Raw genomic sequence first — 23,475 nt, 5'->3', positions numbered from 1 at the left:
TCAGCAAATGAACATATTTCAGCGAGCTGGAAGTTTTTTCTTTAATAGCGTCAGATTTTATCTTAAAATACAAGAACTTTTCGTGGTTCTTGTCAATTTTTGTTGACTTTCATCTCATGAACTTATTTCAGTCACCTCGATCTTTCTTCTTCAAAGCAAAAAGATTTTATCTTCAAATACAAGAACTTTTCGTGGTTTTGTTGGTTTTCAGCAAATGAACATATTTCAGCGAGCTGGAAGTTTTTTCTTTAATAGCGCAAGATTTTATCTTGAAATACAAGAACATTTCGTGGTTCTTGTCAATTTTTGTTGGTTTTCATCTGATGAACTTATTTCAGTCACCTCGATCTTTCTTCTTCAAAGCAAAAAGATTTTATCTTAAAATACAAGAACTTTTCGTGGTTCTTGTCAATTTTTGATGGTTTTGATCGAATGAACTGATTTCAGTCAGCTAGATCTTTCTTCTTCAAAGCAAAAAGATTTTATCTTCAAATACAAGAACTTTTCATGGTTTTGTTGATTTTTAGCAAATGAACATATTTCAGCGAGCGAGAAGTTTTTTCTTTAATAGCCTCAGATTTAATCTTAAAATACAAGAACTTTTCGTGGTTCTTGTCAATTTTTGTTGGTTTTCATCTATTGAACTTATTTCAGTCACCTCGATCTTTCTTCTTCAAAGCAAAAAGATTTTATCTTCAAATACAAGAACTATTCGTGGTTTTGTTGATTTTCAGCAAATGAACATATTTCAGCGAGCTAGAAGTTTTTTCTTTAATAGCCTCAGATTTTATCTTAAAATACAAGAACTTTTCGTGGTTCTTGTCAATTTTTGTTGGTTTTCATCTATTGAACTTATTTCAGTCACCTCGATCTTTCTTCTTCAAAGCAAAAAGATTTTATCTTCAAATACAAGAACTTTTCGTGGTTTTGTTGATTTTCAGCAAATGAACATATTTCAGCTAGCTGGAAGTTTTTCTTCAGTAGCCTCAGATTTTATCTTAAAATACAAGAACTTTTCGTGGTTCTTGTCAATTTTTGTTGGTTTTCATCTAATGAACTTATTTCAGTCACCTCGATCTTTCTTCTTCAAAGCAAAAGATTTTATCTTCAAATACAATAACTTTTCGTGGTTTTGTTGATTTTCAGCAAATGAACATATTTCAGCGAGCTGGAAGTTTTTTCTTTAATAGCCTCAGATTTTATCCTAAAATACAAGAACTTTTCGTGGTTCTTGTCAATTTTTTTTGGTTTTCATCTAATGAACTTATTTCATGCAGCGAGATCTTTCTTCTTCAAAGCAAAAAGATTTTATCTTCAAATACAAGAACTTTTCGTGGTTTTGTTGATTTTCAGCAAATGAACATATTTCAGCGAGCTGGAAGTTTTTTTCTTTAATAGCGTCAGATTTTATCTTAAATTACAAGAACTTTTCATGGTTCTTGTCAATTTTTGTTGATTTTCATCTCATGAACTTATTTCAGTCACCTCGATCTTTCTTCTTCAAAGCAAAAAGATTTTATCTTCAAATACAAGAACTTTTCGTGGTTTTGTTGGTTTTCAGCAAATGAACATATTTCAGCGAGCTGGAAGTTTTTTCTTCAATCGCGCAAGATTTCATCTTGAAATACAAGAACATTTCGTGGTTCTTGTCAATTTTTGTTGGTTTTCATCTGATGAACTTATTTCAGTCACCTCGATCTTTCTTCTTCAAAGCAAAAAGATTTTATCTTCAAATACGAGAACTTTTCGTGGTTTTGTTGATTTTCAGCAAATGAACATATTTCAGCGAGCTGGAAGTTTTTTCTTTAATAGCGTCAGATTTTATCTTAAAATACAAGAACTTTTCGTGGTTCTTGTCAATTTTTGTTAGTTTTCATCTAATGAACTTATTTCAGTCACCTCGATCTTTCTTCTTCAAAGCAAAAGATTTTATCTTCAAATACAAGAACTTTTCGTGGTTTTGTTGATTTTCAGCAAATGAACATATTTCAGCGAGCTGGAAGTTTTTTCTTTAATAGCGTCAGATTTTATCTTAAATTACAAGAACTTTTCATGGTTCTTGTCAATTTTTGTTGATTTTCATCTCATGAACTTATTTCTGTCACCTCGATCTTTCTTCTTCAAAGCAAAAAGATTTTATCTTCAAATACAAGAACTTTTCATGGTTTTGTTGATTTTTAGCAAATGAACATATTTCAGCGAGCGAGAAGTTTTTTCTTTAATAGCCTCAGATTTAATCTTAAAATACAAGAACTTTTCGTGGTTCTTGTCAATTTTTGTTGGTTTTCATCTATTTAACTTATTTCAGTCACCTCGATCTTTCTTCTTCAAAGCAAAAAGATTTTATCTTCAAATACAAGAACTTTTCGTGGTTTTGTTGATTTTCAGCAAATGAACATATTTCAGCGAGCGAGAAGTTTTTTCTTTGATAGCGTCAGATTTTAACTTAAAATACAAGAACTTTTCGTGGTTCTTGTCAATTCTTGTTGGTTTTCATCTAATGAACTTATTTCATGCAGCGAGATCTTTCTTCTTCAAAGCAAAAAGATTTTATCTTCAAATACAAGAACTTTTCGTGGTTTTGTTGGTTTTCAGCAAATGAACATATTTCAGCGAGCTGGAAGTTTTTTCTTTAATCGCGCAAGATTTTATCTTGAAATACAAGAACATTTCGTGGTTCTTGTCAATTTTTGTTGGTTTTCATCTGATGAACTTATTTCAGTCACCTCGATCTTTCTTCTTCAAAGCAAAAAGATTTTATCTTCAAATACGAGAACTTTTCGTGGTTTTGTTGATTTTCAGCAAATGAACATATTTCAGCGAGCTGGAAGTCTTTTCTTTAATAGCGTCAGATTTTATCTTAAAATACAAGAACTTTTCGTGGTTCTTGTCAATTTTTGTTCGTTTTCATCTAATGAACTTATTTCAGACACCTCGATCTTTCTTCTTCAAAGCAAAAAGATTTTATCTTCAAATACGAGAACTTTTCGTGATTTTGTTGATTTACAGCAAATGAACATATTTCAGCGAGCTGGAAGTTTTTTCTTTAATAGCATCAGATTTTATCCTAAAATACAAGAACCTTTCGTGGTTCTTGTCAATTTTTGTTGGTTTGCATCCAATGAACATATTTCAGTCAGCTAGAACTTTCTTCTTCAAAGCAAAAAGATTTTATCTTCAAATACAAGAACTTTTCGTGGTTTTGTTGATTTTCAGCAAATGAGCATATTTCAGCGAGCGAGAAGTTTTTTCTTTAATTGCGTCAGATTTTATCTTAAAATACAAGAACTTTTCGTGGTTCTTGTCAATTTTTGATGGTTTTGATCGAATGAACTTATTTCATGCAGCGAGATCTTTCTTCTTCAAAGCAAAAAGATTTTATCTTCAAATACAAGAACTTTTTGTGGTTTTGTTGATTTTCAGCAAATGAACATATTTAAGCGAGCTGGAAGTTTTTTTCTTTAATAGCGTCAGATTTTATCTTAAAATACAAGAACTTTTCGTGGTTCTTGTCAATTTTTCTGATTTTCATCTGATGAACTTATTTCAGTCACCTCGATCTTTCTTCTTCAAAGCAAAAAGATTTTATCTTCAAATACGAGAACTTTTCGTGGTTTTGTTGATTTTCAGCAAATGAACATATTTCAGCGAGCTGGAAGTCTTTTCTTTAATAGCGTCAGATTTTATCTTAAAATACAAGAACTTTTCGTGGTTCTTGTCAATTTTTGTTAGTTTTCATCTAATGAACTTATTTCAGTCACCTCGATCTTTCTTCTTCAAAGCAAAAAGATTTTATCTTCAAATACGAGAACTTTTCGTGATTTTGTTGATTTTCAGCAAATGAACATATTTCAGCGAGCTGGAAGTTTTTTCTTTAATAGCATCAGATTTTATCCTAAAATACAAGAACCTTTCGTGGTTCTTGTCAATTTTTGTTGGTTTTCATCCAATGAACATATTTCAGTCAGCTAGAACTTTCTTCTTCAAAGCAAAAAGATTTTATCTTCAAATACAAGAACTTTTCGTGGTTTTGTTGATTTTCAGCAAATGAACATATTTCAGCGAGCGAGAAGTTTTTTCTTTAATAGCGTCAGATTTTATCTTAAAATACAAGAACTTTTCGTGGTTCTTGTCAATTTTTGATGGTTTTGATCGAATGAACTGATTTCAGTCAGCTAGATCTTTCTTCTTCAAAGCAAAAAGATTTTATCTTCAAACACAAGAACTTTTCGTGGTTTTGTTGATTTTCAGCAAATGAACATATTTCAGCGAGCTGGAAGTTTTTTCTTTAATAGCATCAGATTTTATCCTAAAATACAAGAACTTTTCGTGGTTCTTGTCAATTTTTGTTGGTTTTCATCTAATGAACTTATTTCATGCAGCGAGATCTTTCTTCTTCAAAGCAAAAAGATTTTATCTTCAAATACAAGAACTTTTCGTGGTTTTGTTGATTTTCAGCAAATGAACATATTTCAGCGAGCTGGAAGTTTTTTCTTTAATAGCGTCAGATTTTATCTTAAAATACAAGAACTTTTCGTGGTTCTTGTCAATTTTTGTTGACTTTCATCTCATGAACTTATTTCAGTCACCTCGATCTTTCTTCTTCAAAGCAAAAAGATTTTATCTTCAAATACAAGAACTTTTCGTGGTTTTGTTGGTTTTCAGCAAATGAACATATTTCAGCGAGCTGGAAGTTTTTTCTTTAATAGCGCAAGATTTTATCTTGAAATACAAGAACATTTCGTGGTTCTTGTCAATTTTTGTTGGTTTTCATCTGATGAACTTATTTCAGTCACCTCGATCTTTCTTCTTCAAAGCAAAAAGATTTTATCTTAAAATACAAGAACTTTTCGTGGTTCTTGTCAATTTTTGATGGTTTTGATCGAATGAACTGATTTCAGTCAGCTAGATCTTTCTTCTTCAAAGCAAAAAGATTTTATCTTCAAATACAAGAACTTTTCATGGTTTTGTTGATTTTTAGCAAATGAACATATTTCAGCGAGCGAGAAGTTTTTTCTTTAAGAGCCTCAGATTTAATCTTAAAATACAAGAACTTTTCGTGGTTCTTGTCAATTTTTGTTGGTTTTCATCTATTGAACTTATTTCAGTCACCTCGATCTTTCTTCTTCAAAGCAAAAAGATTTTATCTTCAAATACAAGAACTATTCGTGGTTTTGTTGATTTTCAGCAAATGAACATATTTCAGCGAGCTAGAAGTTTTTTCTTTAATAGCCTCAGATTTTATCTTAAAATACAAGAACTTTTCGTGGTTCTTGTCAATTTTTGTTGGTTTTCATCTATTGAACTTATTTCAGTCACCTCGATCTTTCTTCTTCAAAGCAAAAAGATTTTATCTTCAAATACAAGAACTTTTCGTGGTTTTGTTGATTTTCAGCAAATGAACATATTTCAGCTAGCTGGAAGTTTTTCTTCAGTAGCCTCAGATTTTATCTTAAAATACAAGAACTTTTCGTGGTTCTTGTCAATTTTTGTTGGTTTTCATCTAATGAACTTATTTCAGTCACCTCGATCTTTCTTCTTCAAAGCAAAAGATTTTATCTTCAAATACAATAACTTTTCGTGGTTTTGTTGATTTTCAGCAAATGAACATATTTCAGCGAGCTGGAAGTTTTTTCTTTAATAGCCTCAGATTTTATCCTAAAATACAAGAACTTTTCGTGGTTCTTGTCAATTTTTTTTGGTTTTCATCTAATGAACTTATTTCATGCAGCGAGATCTTTCTTCTTCAAAGCAAAAAGATTTTATCTTCAAATACAAGAACTTTTCGTGGTTTTGTTGATTTTCAGCAAATGAACATATTTCAGCGAGCTGGAAGTTTTTTTCTTTAATAGCGTCAGATTTTATCTTAAATTACAAGAACTTTTCATGGTTCTTGTCAATTTTTGTTGATTTTCATCTCATGAACTTATTTCAGTCACCTCGATCTTTCTTCTTCAAAGCAAAAAGATTTTATCTTCAAATACAAGAACTTTTCGTGGTTTTGTTGGTTTTCAGCAAATGAACATATTTCAGCGAGCTGGAAGTTTTTTCTTCAATCGCGCAAGATTTTATCTTGAAATACAAGAACATTTCGTGGTTCTTGTCAATTTTTGTTGGTTTTCATCTGATGAACTTATTTCAGTCACCTCGATCTTTCTTCTTCAAAGCAAAAAGATTTTATCTTCAAATACGAGAACTTTTCGTGGTTTTGTTGATTTTCAGCAAATGAACATATTTCAGCGAGCTGGAAGTTTTTTCTTTAATAGCGTCAGATTTTATCTTAAAATACAAGAACTTTTCGTGGTTCTTGTCAATTTTTGTTAGTTTTCATCTAATGAACTTATTTCAGTCACCTCGATCTTTCTTCTTCAAAGCAAAAGATTTTATCTTCAAATACAAGAACTTTTCGTGGTTTTGTTGATTTTCAGCAAATGAACATATTTCAGCGAGCTGGAAGTTTTTTCTTTAATAGCGTCAGATTTTATCTTAAATTACAAGAACTTTTCATGGTTCTTGTCAATTTTTGTTGATTTTCATCTCATGAACTTATTTCTGTCACCTCGATCTTTCTTCTTCAAAGCAAAAAGATTTTATCTTCAAATACAAGAACTTTTCATGGTTTTGTTGATTTTTAGCAAATGAACATATTTCAGCGAGCGAGAAGTTTTTTCTTTAATAGCCTCAGATTTAATCTTAAAATACAAGAACTTTTCGTGGTTCTTGTCAATTTTTCTGATTTTCATCTGATGAACTTATTTCAGTCACCTCGATCTTTCTTCTTCAAAGCAAAAAGATTTTATCTTCAAATACGAGAACTTTTCGTGGTTTTGTTGATTTTCAGCAAATGAACATATTTCAGCGAGCTGGAAGTCTTTTCTTTAATAGCGTCAGATTTTATCTTAAAATACAAGAACTTTTCGTGGTTCTTGTCAATTTTTGTTAGTTTTCATCTAATGAACTTATTTCAGTCACCTCGATCTTTCTTCTTCAAAGCAAAAAGATTTTATCTTCAAATACGAGAACTTTTCGTGATTTTGTTGATTTTCAGCAAATGAACATATTTCAGCGAGCTGGAAGTTTTTTCTTTAATAGCATCAGATTTTATCCTAAAATACAAGAACCTTTCGTGGTTCTTGTCAATTTTTGTTGGTTTTCATCCAATGAACATATTTCAGTCAGCTAGAACTTTCTTCTTCAAAGCAAAAAGATTTTATCTTCAAATACAAGAACTTTTCGTGGTTTTGTTGATTTTCAGCAAATGAACATATTTCAGCGAGCGAGAAGTTTTTTCTTTAATAGCGTCAGATTTTATCTTAAAATACAAGAACTTTTCGTGGTTCTTGTCAATTTTTGATGGTTTTGATCGAATGAACTGATTTCAGTCAGCTCGATCTTTCTTCTTCAAAGCAAAAAGATTTTATCTTCAAACACAAGAACTTTTCGTTGTTTTGTTGATTTTCAGCAAATGAACATATTTCAGCGAGCTGGAAGTTTTTTCTTTAATAGCATCAGATTTTATCCTAAAATACAAGAACTTTTCGTGGTTCTTGTCAATTTTTGTTGGTTTTCATCTGATGAACTTATTTCAGTCACCTCGATCTTTCTTCTTCAAAGCAAAAAGATTTTATCTTCAAATACAAGAACTTTTCATGGTTTTGTTGATTTTTAGCAAATGAACATATTTCAGCGAGCGAGAAGTTTTTTCTTTAATAGCCTCAGATTTAATCTTAAAATACAAGAACTTTTCGTGGTTCTTGTCAATTTTTGTTGGTTTTCATCTATTGAACTTATTTCAGTCACCTCGATCTTTCTTCTTCAAAGCAAAAAGATTTTATCTTCAAATACAAGAACTATTCGTGGTTTTGTTGATTTTCAGCAAATGAACATATTTCAGCGAGCTCGAAGTTTTTTCTTTAATAGCCTCAGATTTTATCTTAAAATACAAGAACTTTTCGCGGTTCTTGTCAATTTTTGTTGGTTTTCATCTATTGAACTTATTTCAGTCACCTCGATCTTTCTTCTTCAAAGCAAAAAGATTTTATCTTCAAATACAAGAACTTTTCGTGGTTTTGTTGATTTTCAGCAAATGAACATATTTCAGCTAGCTGGAAGTTTTTCTTCAGTAGCCTCAGATTTTATCTTAAAATACAAGAACTTTTCGTGGTTCTTGTCAATTTTTGTTGGTTTTCATCTAATGAACTTATTTCAGTCACCTCGATCTTTCTTCTTCAAAGCAAAAGATTTTATCTTCAAATACAATAACTTTTCGTGGTTTTGTTGATTTTCAGCAAATGAACATATTTCAGCGAGCTGGAAGTTTTTTCTTTAATAGCCTCAGATTTTATCCTAAAATACAAGAACTTTTCGTGGTTCTTGTCAATTTTTGTTGGTTTTCATCTAATGAACTTATTTCATGCAGCGAGATCTTTCTTCTTCAAAGCAAAAAGATTTTATCTTCAAATACAAGAACTTTTCGTGGTTTTGTTGATTTTCAGCAAATGAACATATTTCAGCGAGCTGGAAGTTTTTTCTTTAATAGCGTCAGATTTTATCTTAAATTACAAGAACTTTTCATGGTTCTTGTCAATTTTTGTTGATTTTCATCTCATGAACTTATTTCTGTCACCTCGATCTTTCTTCTTCAAAGCAAAAAGATTTTATCTTCAAATACAAGAACTTTTCATGGTTTTGTTGATTTTTAGCAAATGAACATATTTCAGCGAGCGAGAAGTTTTTTCTTTAATAGCCTCAGATTTAATCTTAAAATACAAGAACTTTTCGTGGTTCTTGTCAATTTTTGTTGGTTTTCATCTGTTTAACTTATTTCAGTCACCTCGATCTTTCTTCTTCAAAGCAAAAAGATTTTATCTTCAAATACAAGAACTTTTCGTGGTTTTGTTGATTTTCAGCAAATGAACATATTTCAGCGAGCGAGAAGTTTTTTCTTTGATAGCGTCAGATTTTAACTTAAAATACAAGAACTTTTCGTGGTTCTTGTCAATTCTTGTTGGTTTTCATCTAATGAACTTATTTCATGCAGCGAGATCTTTCTTCTTCAAAGCAAAAAGATTTTATCTTCAAATACAAGAACTTTTTGTGGTTTTGTTGATTTTCAGCAAATGAACATATTTAAGCGAGCTGGAAGTTTTTTTCTTTAATAGCGTCAGATTTTATCTTAAAATACAAGAACTTTTCGTGGTTCTTGTCAATTTTTCTGATTTTCATCTGATGATCTTATTTCAGTCACCTCGATCTTTCTTCTTCAAAGCAAAAAGATTTTATCTTCAAATACGAGAACTTTTCGTGGTTTTGTTGATTTTCAGCAAATGAACATATTTCAGCGAGCTGGAAGTCTTTTCTTTAATAGCGTCAGATTTTATCTTAAAATACAAGAACTTTTCGTGGTTCTTGTCAATTTTTGTTAGTTTTCATCTAATGAACTTATTTCAGTCACCTCGATCTTTCTTCTTCAAAGCAAAAAGATTTTATCTTCAAATACGAGAACTTTTCGTGATTTTGTTGATTTTCAGCAAATGAACATATTTCAGCGAGCTGGAAGTTTTTTCTTTAATAGCATCAGATTTTATCCTAAAATACAAGAACCTTTCGTGGTTCTTGTCAATTTTTGTTGGTTTTCATCCAATGAACATATTTCAGTCAGCTAGAACTTTCTTCTTCAAAGCAAAAAGATTTTATCTTCAAATACAAGAACTTTTCGTGGTTTTGTTGATTTTCAGCAAATGAACATATTTCAGCGAGCGAGAAGTTTTTTCTTTAATAGCGTCAGATTTTATCTTAAAATACAAGAACTTTTCGTGGTTCTTGTCAATTTTTGATGGTTTTGATCGAATGAACTGATTTCAGTCAGCTAGATCTTTCTTCTTCAAAGCAAAAAGATTTTATCTTCAAACACAAGAACTTTTCGTTGTTTTGTTGATTTTCAGCAAATGAACATATTTCAGCGAGCTGGAAGTTTTTTCTTTAATAGCATCAGATTTTATCCTAAAATACAAGAACTTTTCGTGGTTCTTGTCAATTTTTGTTGGTTTTCATCTGATGAACTTATTTCAGTCACCTCGATCTTTCTTCTTCAAAGCAAAAAGATTTTATCTTCAAATACAAGAACTTTTCATGGTTTTGTTGATTTTTAGCAAATGAACATATTTCAGCGAGCGAGAAGTTTTTTCTTTAATAGCCTCAGATTTAATCTTAAAATACAAGAACTTTTCGTGGTTCTTGTCAATTTTTGTTGGTTTTCATCTATTGAACTTATTTCAGTCACCTCGATCTTTCTTCTTCAAAGCAAAAAGATTTTATCTTCAAATACAAGAACTATTCGTGGTTTTGTTGATTTTCAGCAAATGAACATATTTCAGCGAGCTAGAAGTTTTTTCTTTAATAGCCTCAGATTTTATCTTAAAATACAAGAACTTTTCGCGGTTCTTGTCAATTTTTGTTGGTTTTCATCTATTGAACTTATTTCAGTCACCTCGATCTTTCTTCTTCAAAGCAAAAAGATTTTATCTTCAAATACAAGAACTTTTCGTGGTTTTGTTGATTTTCAGCAAATGAACATATTTCAGCTAGCTGGAAGTTTTTCTTCAGTAGCCTCAGATTTTATCTTAAAATACAAGAACTTTTCGTGGTTCTTGTCAATTTTTGTTGGTTTTCATCTAATGAACTTATTTCAGTCACCTCGATCTTTCTTCTTCAAAGCAAAAGATTTTATCTTCAAATACAATAACTTTTCGTGGTTTTGTTGATTTTCAGCAAATGAACATATTTCAGCGAGCTGGAAGTTTTTTCTTTAATAGCCTCAGATTTTATCCTAAAATACAAGAACTTTTCGTGGTTCTTGTCAATTTTTGTTGGTTTTCATCTAATGAACTTATTTCATGCAGCGAGATCTTTCTTCTTCAAAGCAAAAAGATTTTATCTTCAAATACAAGAACTTTTCGTGGTTTTGTTGATTTTCAGCAAATGAACATATTTCAGCGAGCTGGAAGTTTTTTTCTTTAATAGCGTCAGATTTTATCTTAAATTACAAGAACTTTTCATGGTTCTTGTCAATTTTTGTTGATTTTCATCTCATGAACTTATTTCAGTCACCTCGATCTTTCTTCTTCAAAGCAAAAAGATTTTATCTTCAAATACAAGAACTTTTCGTGGTTTTGTTGGTTTTCAGCAAATGAACATATTTCAGCGAGCTGGAAGTTTTTTCTTCAATCGCGCAAGATTTTATCTTGAAATACAAGAACATTTCGTGGTTCTTGTCAATTTTTGTTGGTTTTCATCTGATGAACTTATTTCAGTCACCTCGATCTTTCTTCTTCAAAGCAAAAAGATTTTATCTTCAAATACGAGAACTTTTCGTGGTTTTGTTGATTTTCAGCAAATGAACATATTTCAGCGAGCTGGAAGTTTTTTCTTCAATAGCGTCAGATTTTATCTTAAAATACAAGAACTTTTCGTGGTTCTTGTCAATTTTTGTTAGTTTTCATCTAATGAACTTATTTCAGTCACCTCGATCTTTCTTCTTCAAAGCAAAAGATTTTATCTTCAAATACAAGAACTTTTCGTGGTTTTGTTGATTTTCAGCAAATGAACATATTTCAGCGAGCTGGAAGTTTTTTCTTTAATAGCGTCAGATTTTATCTTAAATTACAAGAACTTTTCATGGTTCTTGTCAATTTTTGTTGATTTTCATCTCATGAACTTATTTCTGTCACCTCGATCTTTCTTCTTCAAAGCAAAAAGATTTTATCTTCAAATACGAGAACTTTTCGTGGTTTTGTTGATTTTCAGCAAATGAACATATTTCAGCGAGCTGGAAGTTTTTTCTTTAATAGCGTCAGATTTTATCTTAAAATACAAGGACTTTTCGTGGTTCTTGTCAATTTTTGTTAGTTTTCATCTAATGAACTTATTTCAGTCACCTCGATCTTTCTTCTTCAAAGCAAAAGATTTTATCTTCAAATACAAGAACTTTTCGTGGTTTTGTTGATTTTCAGCAAATGAACATATTTCAGCGAGCTGGAAGTTTTTTCTTTAATAGCGTCAGATTTTATCTTAAAATACAAGAACTTTTCGTGGTTCTTGTCAATTTTTGTTAGTTTTCATCTAATGAACTTATTTCAGTCACCTCGATCTTTCTTCTTCAAAGCAAAAAGATTTTATCTTCAAATACAAGAACTATTCGTGGTTTTGTTGATTTTCAGCAAATGAACATATTTCAGCGAGCTAGAAGTTTTTTCTTTAATAGCCTCAGATTTTATCTTAAAATACAAGAACTTTTCGTGGTTCTTGTCAATTTTTGTTGGTTTTCATCTATTGAACTTATTTCAGTCACCTCGATCTTTCTTCTTCAAAGCAAAAAGATTTTATCTTCAAATACAAGAACTTTTCGTGATTTTGTTGATTTTCAGCAAATGAACATATTTCAGCTAGCTAGAAGTTTTTCTTCAGTAGCCTCAGATTTTATCTTAAAATACAAGAACTTTTCGTGGTTCTTGTCAATTTTTGTTGGTTTTCATCTAATGAACTTATTTCAGTCACCTCGATCTTTCTTCTTCAAAGCAAAAGATTTTATCTTCAAATACAATAACTTTTCGTGGTTTTGTTGATTTTCAGCAAATGAACATATTTCAGCGAGCTGGAAGTTTTTTCTTTAATAGCCTCAGATTTTATCCTAAAATACAAGAACTTTTCGTGGTTCTTGTCAATTTTTGTTGGTTTTCATCTAATGAACTTATTTCATGCAGCGAGATCTTTCTTCTTCAAAGCAAAAAGATTTTATCTTCAAATACAAGAACTTTTCGTGGTTTTGTTGATTTTCAGCAAATGAACATATTTCAGCGAGCTGGAAGTTTTTTTCTTTAATAGCGTCAGATTTTATCTTAAATTACAAGAACTTTTCATGGTTCTTGTCAATTTTTGTTGATTTTCATCTCATGAACTTATTTCAGTCACCTCGATCTTTCTTCTTCAAAGCAAAAAGATTTTATCTTCAAATACAAGAACTTTTCGTGGTTTTGTTGGTTTTCAGCAAATGAACATATTTCAGCGAGCTGGAAGTTTTTTCTTCAATCGCGCAAGATTTTATCTTGAAATACAAGAAGATTTCGTGGTTCTTGTCAATTTTTGTTGGTTTTCATCTGATGAACTTATTTCAGTCACCTCGATCTTTCTTCTTCAAAGCAAAAAGATTTTATCTTCAAATACGAGAACTTTTCGTGGTTTTGTTGATTTTCAGCAAATGAACATATTTCAGCGAGCTTGAAGTTTTTTCTTTAATAGCGTCAGATTTTATCTTAAAATACAAGAACTTTTCGTGGTTCTTGTCAATTTTTGTTAGTTTTCATCTAATGAACTTATTTCAGTCACCTCGATCTTTCTTCTTCAAAGCAAAAAGATTTTATCTTCAAATACGAGAACTTTTCGTGATTTTGTTGATTTTCAGCAAATGAACATATTTCAGCGAGCTGGAAGTTTTTTCTTTAATAGCATCAGATTTTATCCTAAAATACAAGAACCTTTCGTGGTTCTTGTCAATTTTAGATGGTTTTGATCGAATGAACTGATTTCAGTCAGCTAGATCTTTCTTCTTCAAAGCAAAAAGATTTTATCTTCAAACACAAGAACTTTTCGTGGTTTTGTTGATTTTCAGCAAATGAACATATTTCAGCGAGCTGGAAGTTTTTTCTTTAATAGCATCAGATTTTATCCTAAAATACAAGAACTTTTCGTGGTTCTTGTCAATTTTTGTTGGTTTTCATCTGATGAACTTATTTCAGTCACCTCGATCTTTCTTCTTCAAAGCAAAAAGATTTTATCTTCAAATACAAGAACTTTTCATGGTTTTGTTGATTTTCAGCAAATTAACATGTTTCAGCGAGTTGGAAGTTTTTTCTTTAATAGCCTCAGATTTTATCTTAAAATACAAGAACTTTTCGTGGTTCTTGTCAATTTTTGTTGGTTTTCATCGAATGAACTTATTTCAGTCACCTCGATCTTTCTTCTTCAAAGCAAAAAGATTTTATCTTCAAATACAAGAACTTTTCGTGGTTTTGTTGATTTTCAGCAAATGAACATATTTCAGCGAGCCAGAAGTTTTTCTTCAATAGCCTCAGATTTTATCTTAAAATACAAGAACTTTTCGTGGTTCTTGTCAATTTTTGTTGGTTTTCATCTAATGAACTTATTTCATGCAGCGAGATCTTTCTTCTTCAAAGCAAAAAGATTTTATCTTCAAATACAAGAACTTTTTGTGGTTTTGTTGATTTTCAGCAAATGAACATATTTCAGCGAGCTGGAAGTTTTTTTCTTTAATAGCGTCAGATTTTATCTTAAAATACAAGAACTTTTCGTGGTTCTTGTCAATTTTTGTTGATTTTCATCTGATGAACTTATTTCAGTCACCTCGATCTTTCTTCTTCAAAGCAAAAAGATTTTATCTTCAAATACAAGAACTTTTCGTGGTTTTGTTGGTTTTCAGCAAATGAACATATTTCAGCGAGCTGGAAGTTTTTTCTTTAATAGCGCAAGATTTTATCTTGAAATACAAGAACATTTCGTGGTTCTTGTCAATTTTTGTTGGTTTTCATCTGATGAACTTATTTCAGTCACCTCGATCTTTCTTCTTCAAAGCAAAAAGATTTTATCTTCAAATACGAGAACTTTTCGTGGTTTTGTTGATTTTCAGCAAATGAACATATTTCAGCGAGCTGGAAGTTTTTTCTTTAATAGCGTCAGATTTTATCTTAAAATACAAGAACTTTTCGTGGTTCTTGTCAATTTTTGTTAGTTTTCATCTAATGAACTTATTTCAGTCAGCCAGATCTTTCTTCTTCAAAGCAAAAAGATTTTATCTTCAAACACAAGAACTTTTCGTGGTTTTGTTGATTTTCAGCAAATGAACATATTTCAGCGAGCTGGAAGTTTTTTCTTTAATAGCATCAGATTTTATCCTAAAATACAAGAACTTTTCGTGGTTCTTGTCAATTTTTGTTGGTTTTCATCTGATGAACTTATTTCAGTCACCTCGATCTTTCTTCTTCAAAGCAAAAAGATTTTATCTTCAAATACAAGAACTTTTCGTGGTTTTGTTGATTTTCAGCAAATGAACATATTTCAGCGAGCTGGAAGTTTTTTCTTTAATAGCCTCAGATTTTATCCTAAAATACAAGAACGTTTCGTGTTCTTGTCAATTTTTGTTGGTATTGATCGAATGAACTTATTTCGGTCAGCTGGATCTTTCTTCAAAGCAAAAAGATTTTATCTTCAAATACAAGAACTTTTCGTGGTTTTGTTGATTTTCAGCAAATGAACATATTTCAGCGAGCTGGAAGTTTTTTCTTTAATAGCATCAGATTTTATCCTAAAATACAAGAACTTTTCGTGGTTCTTGTCAATTTTTGTTGGTTTTCATCTAATGAACTTATTTCAGTCAGCTGGATCTTTCTTCTTCAAAGCAAAAAGATTTTATCTTGAAATACAAGAACTTTTCGTGGTTTTGTTGATTTTCAGCAAATGAACATATTTCAGCGAGCGAGAAGTTTTTTCTTTGATAGCGTCAGATTTTATCTTAAAATACAAGAACTTTTCGTGGTTCTTGTCAATTTTTGTTGGATTTGATCGAATGAACTTATTTCAGTCAGTCAGATCTTTCTTCTTCAAAGGAAAAAGATTTTATCTTCAAATACGAGAACTTTTCGTGGTTTTGTTGATTTTCAGCAAATGAACATATTTCAGCGAGCTGGAAAGTTTTTTCTTTAATAGCATCAGATTTTATCTTAAAATACAAGAACTTTTCGTGGTTCTTGTCAATTTTTGTTGGTTTTCATCGAATGAACTTATTTCAGTCACCTCGATCTTTCTTCTTCAAAGCAAAAAGATTTTATCTTCAAATACAAGAACTTTTCGTGGTTTTGTTGATTTTCAGCAAATGAACATATTTCAGCGAGCTGGAAGTTTTTTCTTTAATAGCATCAGATTTTATCCTAAAATACAAGAACTTTTCGTGGTTCTTGTCAATTTTTGTTGGTTTTCATCTAATGAACTTATTTCATGCAGCGAGATCTTTCTTCTTCAAAGCAAAATGATTTTATCTTCAAATACAAGAACTTTTCGTGGTTTTGTTGATTTTCAGCAAATGAACATATTTCAGCGAGCTGGAAGTTTTTTTCTTTAATAGCGTCAGAATTTATCTTAAAATACAAGAACTTTTCGTGGTTCTTGTCAATTTTTGTTGATTTTCATCTCATGAACTTATTTCAGTCACCTCGATCTTTCTTCTTCAAAGCAAAAAGATTTTATCTTGAAATACAAGAACTTTTCGTGGTTTTGTTGGTTTTCAGCAAATGAACATATTTCAGCGAGCTGGAAGTTTTTTCTTTAATCGCGCAAGATTTTATCTTGAAATACAAGAACATTTCGTGGTTCTTGTCAATTTTTGTTGGTTTTCATCTGATGAACTTATTTCAGTCACCTCGATCTTTCTTCTTCAAAGCAAAAAGATTTTATCTTCAAATACGAGAACTTTTCGTGGTTTTGTTGATTTTCAGCAAATGAACATATTTCAGCGAGCTGGAAGTTTTTTCTTTAATAGCATCAGATTTTATCCTAAAATACAAGAACCTTTCGTGGTTCTTGTCAATTTTTGTTGGTTTTCATCTAATGAACATATTTCAGTCAGCTAGAACTTTCTTCTTCAAAGCAAAAAGATTTTATCTTCAAATACAATAACTTTTCGTGGTTTTGTTGATTTTCAGCAAATGAACATATTTCAGCGAGCGAGAAGTTTTTTCTTTAATAGCGTCAGATTTTATCTTAAAATACAAGAACTTTTCGTGGTTCTTGTCAATTTTTGATGGTTTTGATCGAATGAACTGATTTCAGTCAGCTAGATCTTTCTTCTTCAAAGCAAAAAGATTTTATCTTCAAACACAAGAACTTTTCGTGGTTTTGTTGATTTTCAGCAAATGAACATATTTCAGCGAGCGAGAAGTTTTTCTTCAATAGCCTCAGATTTTATCTTAAAATACAAGAACTTTTCGTGGTTCTTGTCAATTTTTGTTGGTTTTCATCGAATGAACTTATTTCAGTCACCTCGATGTTTCTTCTTCAAAGCAAAAGATTTTATCTTCAAATACAATAACTTTTCGCGGTTTTGTTGATTTTCAGCAAATGAACATATTTCAGCGAGGGAGAAGTTTTTTCTTTAATAGCGTCAGATTTTATCTTAAAATACAAGAACTTTTCGTGGTTCTTGTCAATTTTTGTTGACTTTCATCTCATGAACTTATTTCAGTCACCTCGATCTTTCTTCTTCAAAGCAAAAAGATTTTATCTTCAAATACAAGAACTTTTCGTGGTTTTGTTGGTTTTCAGCAAATGAACATATTTCAGCGAGCTGGAAGTTTTTTCTTTAATAGCGTCAGATTTTATCTTAAAATACAAGAACTTTTCGTGGTTCTTGTCAATTTTTGTTAGTTTTCATCTAATGAACTTATTTCAGTCACCTCGATCTTTCTTCTTCAAAGCAAAAAGATTTTATCTTCAAATACGAGAACTTTTCGTGATTTTGTTGATTTTCAGCAAATGAACATATTTCAGCGAGTTGGAAGTTTTTTCTTTAATAGCCTCAGATTTTATCTTAAAATACAAGAACTTTTCGTGGTTCTTGTCAATTTTTGTTGGTTTTCATCGAATGAACTTATTTCAGTCGCCTCGATCTTTCTTCTTCAAAGCAAAAAGATTTTATCTTCAAATACAAGAACTTTTCGTGGTTTTGTTGATTTTCAGCAAATGAACATATTTCAGCGAGCCAGTAGTTTTTCTTCAATAGCCTCAGATTTTATCTTAAAATACAAGAACTTTTCGTGGTTCTTGTCAATTTTTGTTAGTTTTCATCTAATGAACTTATTTCAGTCACCTCGATCTTTCTTCTTCAAAGCAAAAAGATTTTATCTTCAAATACGAGAACTTTTCGTGATTTTGTTGATTTTCAGCAAATGAACATATTTCAGCGAGCTGGAAGTTTTTTCTTTAATTGCATCAGATTTTATCCTAAAATACAAGAACCTTTCGTGGTTCTTGTCAATTTTTGTTGGTTTTCATCCAATGAACATATTTCAGTCAGCTGGAACTTTCTTCTTCAAAGCAAAAAGATTTTATCTTCAAATACAAGAACTTTTCGTGGTTTTGTTGATTTTCAGCAAATGAACATATTTCAGCGAGCGAGAAGTTTTTTCTTTAATAGCGTCAGATTTTATCTTAAAATACAAGAACTTTTCGTGGTTCTTGTCAATTTTTGATGGTTTTGATCGAATGAACTGATTTCAGTCAGCTTGATCTTTCTTCTTCAAAGCAAAAAGATTTTATCTTCAAACACAAGAACTTTTCGTGGTTTTGTTGATTTTCAGCAAATGAACATATTTCAGCGAGCTGGAAGTTTTTTCTTTAATAGCATCAGATTTTATCCTAAAATACAAGAACTTTTCGTGGTTCTTGTCAATTTTTGTTGGTTTTCATCTGATGAACTTATTTCAGTCACCTCGATCTTTCTTCTTCAAAGCAAAAGATTTTATCTTCAAATACAATAACTTTTCGTGGTTTTGTTGATTTTCAGCAAATGAACATATTTCAGTGAGCTGGAAGTTTTTTCTTTAATAGCCTCAGATTTTATCCTAAAATACAAGAACTTTTCGTGGTTCTTGTCAATTTTTGTTGGTATTCATCTAATGAACTTATTTCATGCAGCGAGATCTTTCTTCTTCAAAGCAAAAAGATTTTATCTTCAAATACAAGAACTTTTCGTGGTTTTGTTGATTTTCAGCAAATGAACATATTTCAGCGAGCTGGAAGTTTTTTTCTTTAATAGCGTCAGATTTTATCTTAAAATACAAGAACTTTTCGTGGTTCTTGTCAATTTTTGTTGATTTTCATCTCATGAACTTATTTCAGTCACCTCGATCTTTCTTCTTCAAAGCAAAAAGATTTTATCTTCAAATACAAGAACTTTTCGTGGTTTTGTTGGTTTTCAGCAAATGAACATATTTCAGCGAGCTGGAAGTTTTTTCTTTAATACCATCAGATTTTATCCTAAAATACAAGAACCTTTCGTGGTTCTTGTCAATTTTTGATGGTTTTGATCGAATGAACTGATTTCAGTCAGCTAGATCTTTCTTCTTCAAAGCAAAAAGATTTTATCTTCAAACACAAGAACTTTTCGTGGTTTTGTTGATTTTCAGCAAATGAACATATTTCAGCGAGCTGGAAGTTTTTTCTTTAATAGCATCAGATTTTATCCTAAAATACAAGAACTTTTCGTGGTTCTTGTCAATTTTTGTTGGTTTTCATCTGATGAACTTATTTCAGTCACCTCGATCTTTCGTCTTCAAAGCAAAAAGATTTTATCTTCAAATACAAGAACTTTTCATGGTTTTGTTGATTTTCAGCAAATGAACATATTTCAGCGAGTTGGAAGTTTTTTCTTTAATAGCCTCAGATTTTATCTTAAAATACAAGAACTTTTCGTGGTTCTTGTCAATTTTTGTTGGTTTTCATCGAATGAACTTATTTCAGTCACCTCGATCTTTCTTCTTCAAAGCAAAAAGATTTTATCTTCAAATACAATAACTTTTCGTGGTTTTGTTGATTTTCAGCAAATGAACATATTTCAGCGAGCTGGAAGTTTTTTCTTTAATAGCCTCAGATTTTATCCTAAAATACAAGAACTTTTCGTGGTTCTTGTCAATTTTTGTTAGCTTTCATCTGATGAACTTATTTCATGCAGCGAGATCTTTCTTCTTCAAAGCAAAAAGATTTTATCTTCAAATACAATAACTTTTTGTGGTTTTGTTGATTTTCAGCAAATGAACATATTTCAGCGAGCTGGAAGTTTTTTTTCTTTAATAGCACAAGATTTTATCTTGAAATACAAGAACATTTCGTGGTTCTTGTCAATTTTTGTTGGTTTTCATCTGATGAACTTATTTCATGCAGCGAGATCTTTCTTCTTCAAAGCAAAAAGATTTTATCTTCAAATACAAGAACTTTTTGTGGTTTTGTTGATTTTCAGCAAATGAACATATTTCAGCGAGCTGGAAGTTTTTTTCTTCAATAGCGTCAGATTTTATCTTAAAATACAAGAACTTTTCGTGGTTCTTGTCAATTTTTGTTGATTTTCATCTGATGAACTTATTTCAGTCACCTCGATCTTTCTTCTTCAAAGCAAAAAGATTTTATCTTCAAATACAAGAACTTTTCGTGGTTTTGTTGGTTTTCAGCAAATGAACATATTTCAGCGAGCTGGAAGTTTTTTCTTTAATCGCGCAAGATTTTATCTTGAAATACAAGAACATTTCGTGGTTCTTGTCAATTTTTGTTGGTTTTCATCTGATGAACTTATTTCAGTCACCTCGATCTTTCTTCTTCAAAGCAAAAAGATTTTATCTTCAAATACGAGAACTTTTCGTGGTTTTGTTGATTTTCAGCAAATGAACATATTTCAGCGAGCTGGAAGTCTTTTCTTTAATAGCGTCAGATTTTATCTTAAAATACAAGAACTTTTCGTGGTTCTTGTCAATTTTTGTTCGTTTTCATCTAATGAACTTATTTCAGACACCTCGATCTTTCTTCTTCAAAGCAAAAAGATTTTATCTTCAAATACGAGAACTTTTCGTGATTTTGTTGATTTACAGCAAATGAACATATTTCAGCGAGCTGGAAGTTTTTTCTTTAATAGCATCAGATTTTATCCGAAAATACAAGAACCTTTCGTGGTTCTTGTCAATTTTTGTTGGTTTGCATCCAATGAACATATTTCAGTCAGCTAGAACTTTCTTCTTCAAAGCAAAAAGATTTTATCTTCAAATACAAGAACTTTTCGTGGTTTTGTTGATTTTCAGCAAATGAGCATATTTCAGCGAGCGAGAAGTTTTTTCTTTAATTGCGTCAGATTTTATCTTAAAATACAAGAACTTTTCGTGGTTCTTGTCAATTTTTGATGGTTTTGATCGAATGAACTTATTTCATGCAGCGAGATCTTTCTTCTTCAAAGCAAAAAGATTTTATCTTCAAATACAAGAACTTTTTGTGGTTTTGTTGATTTTCAGCAAATGAACATATTTAAGCGAGCTGGAAGTTTTTTTCTTTAATAGCGTCAGATTTTATCTTAAAATACAAGAACTTTTCGTGGTTCTTGTCAATTTTTCTGATTTTCATCTGATGAACTTATTTCAGTCACCTCGATCTTTCTTCTTCAAAGCAAAAAGATTTTATCTTCAAATCCGAGAACTTTTCGTGGTTTTGTTGATTTTCAGCAAATGAACATATTTCAGCGAGCTGGAAGTCTTTTCTTTAATAGCGTCAGATTTTATCTTAAAATACAAGAACTTTTCGTGGTTCTTGTCAATTTTTGTTAGTTTTCATCTAATGAACTTATTTCAGTCACCTCGATCTTTCTTCTTCAAAGCAAAAAGATTTTATCTTCAAATACGAGAACTTTTCGTGATTTTGTTGATTTTCAGCAAATGAACATATTTCAGCGAGCTGGAAGTTTTTTCTTTAATAGCATCAGATTTTATCCTAAAATACAAGAACTTTTCGTGGTTCTTGTCAATTTTTGATGGTTTTGATCGAATGAACTGATTTCAGTCAGCTAGATCTTTCTTCTTCAAAGCAAAAAGATTTTATCTTCAAACACAAGAACTTTTCGTGGTTTTGTTGATTTTCAGCAAATGAACATATTTCAGCGAGCGAGAAGTTTTTTCTTTAATAGCGTCAGATTTTATCTTAAAATACAAGAACTTTTCGTGGTTCTTGTCAATTTTTGATGGTTTTGATCGAATGAACTGATTTCAGTCAGCTAGATCTTTCTTCTTCAAAGCAAAAAGATTTTATCTTCAAACACAAGAACTTTTCGTGGTTTTGTTGATTTTCAGCAAATGAACATATTTCAGCGAGCTGGAAGTTTTTTCTTTAATAGCATCAGATTTTATCCTAAAATACAAGAACTTTTCGTGGTTCTTGTCAATTTTTGTTGGTTTTCATCTAATGAACTTATTTCATGCAGCGAGATCTTTCTTCTTCAAAGCAAAAAGATTTTATCTTCAAATACAAGAACTTTTCGTGGTTTTGTTGATTTTCAGCAAATGAACATATTTCAGCGAGCTGGAAGTTTTTTCTTTAATAGCGTCAGATTTTATCTTAAAATACAAGAACTTTTCGTGGTTCTTGTCAATTTTTGTTGACTTTCATCTCATGAACTTATTTCAGTCACCTCGATCTTTCTTCTTCAAAGCAAAAAGATTTTATCTTCAAATACAAGAACTTTTCGTGGTTTTGTTGGTTTTCAGCAAATGAACATATTTCAGCGAGCTGGAAGTTTTTTCTTTAATAGCGCAAGATTTTATCTTGAAATACAAGAACATTTCGTGGTTCTTGTCAATTTTTGTTGGTTTTCATCTGATGAACTTATTTCAGTCACCTCGATCTTTCTTCTTCAAAGCAAAAAGATTTTATCTTAAAATACAAGAACTTTTCGTGGTTCTTGTCAATTTTTGATGGTTTTGATCGAATGAACTGATTTCAGTCAGCTAGATCTTTCTTCTTCAAAGCAAAAAGATTTTATCTTCAAATACAAGAACTTTTCATGGTTTTGTTGATTTTTAGCAAATGAACATATTTCAGCGAGCGAGAAGTTTTTTCTTTAATAGCCTCAGATTTAATCTTAAAATACAAGAACTTTTCGTGGTTCTTGTCAATTTTTGTTGGTTTTCATCTATTGAACTTATTTCAGTCACCTCGATCTTTCTTCTTCAAAGCAAAAAGATTTTATCTTCAAATACAAGAACTATTCGTGGTTTTGTTGATTTTCAGCAAATGAACATATTTCAGCGAGCTAGAAGTTTTTTCTTTAATAGCCTCAGATTTTATCTTAAAATACAAGAACTTTTCGTGGTTCTTGTCAATTTTTGTTGGTTTTCATCTATTGAACTTATTTCAGTCACCTCGATCTTTCTTCTTCAAAGCAAAAAGATTTTATCTTCAAATACAAGAACTTTTCGTGGTTTTGTTGATTTTCAGCAAATGAACATATTTCAGCTAGCTGGAAGTTTTTCTTCAGTAGCCTCAGATTTTATCTTAAAATACAAGAACTTTTCGTGGTTCTTGTCAATTTTTGTTGGTTTTCATCTAATGAACTTATTTCAGTCACCTCGATCTTTCTTCTTCAAAGCAAAAGATTTTATCTTCAAATACAATAACTTTTCGTGGTTTTGTTGATTTTCAGCAAATGAACATATTTCAGCGAGCTGGAAGTTTTTTCTTTAATAGCCTCAGATTTTATCCTAAAATACAAGAACTTTTCGTGGTTCTTGTCAATTTTTTTTGGTTTTCATCTAATGAACTTATTTCATGCAGCGAGATCTTTCTTCTTCAAAGCAAAAAGATTTTATCTTCAAATACAAGAAC

The sequence above is a fragment of the Heptranchias perlo genome, chromosome 13 (assembly GCF_035084215.1).
Source record: "Heptranchias perlo isolate sHepPer1 chromosome 13, sHepPer1.hap1, whole genome shotgun sequence".
NCBI classification, from domain to species: domain Eukaryota; kingdom Metazoa; phylum Chordata; class Chondrichthyes; order Hexanchiformes; family Hexanchidae; genus Heptranchias; species Heptranchias perlo.
Note: the sequence above shows the minus strand (reverse complement) of the source record.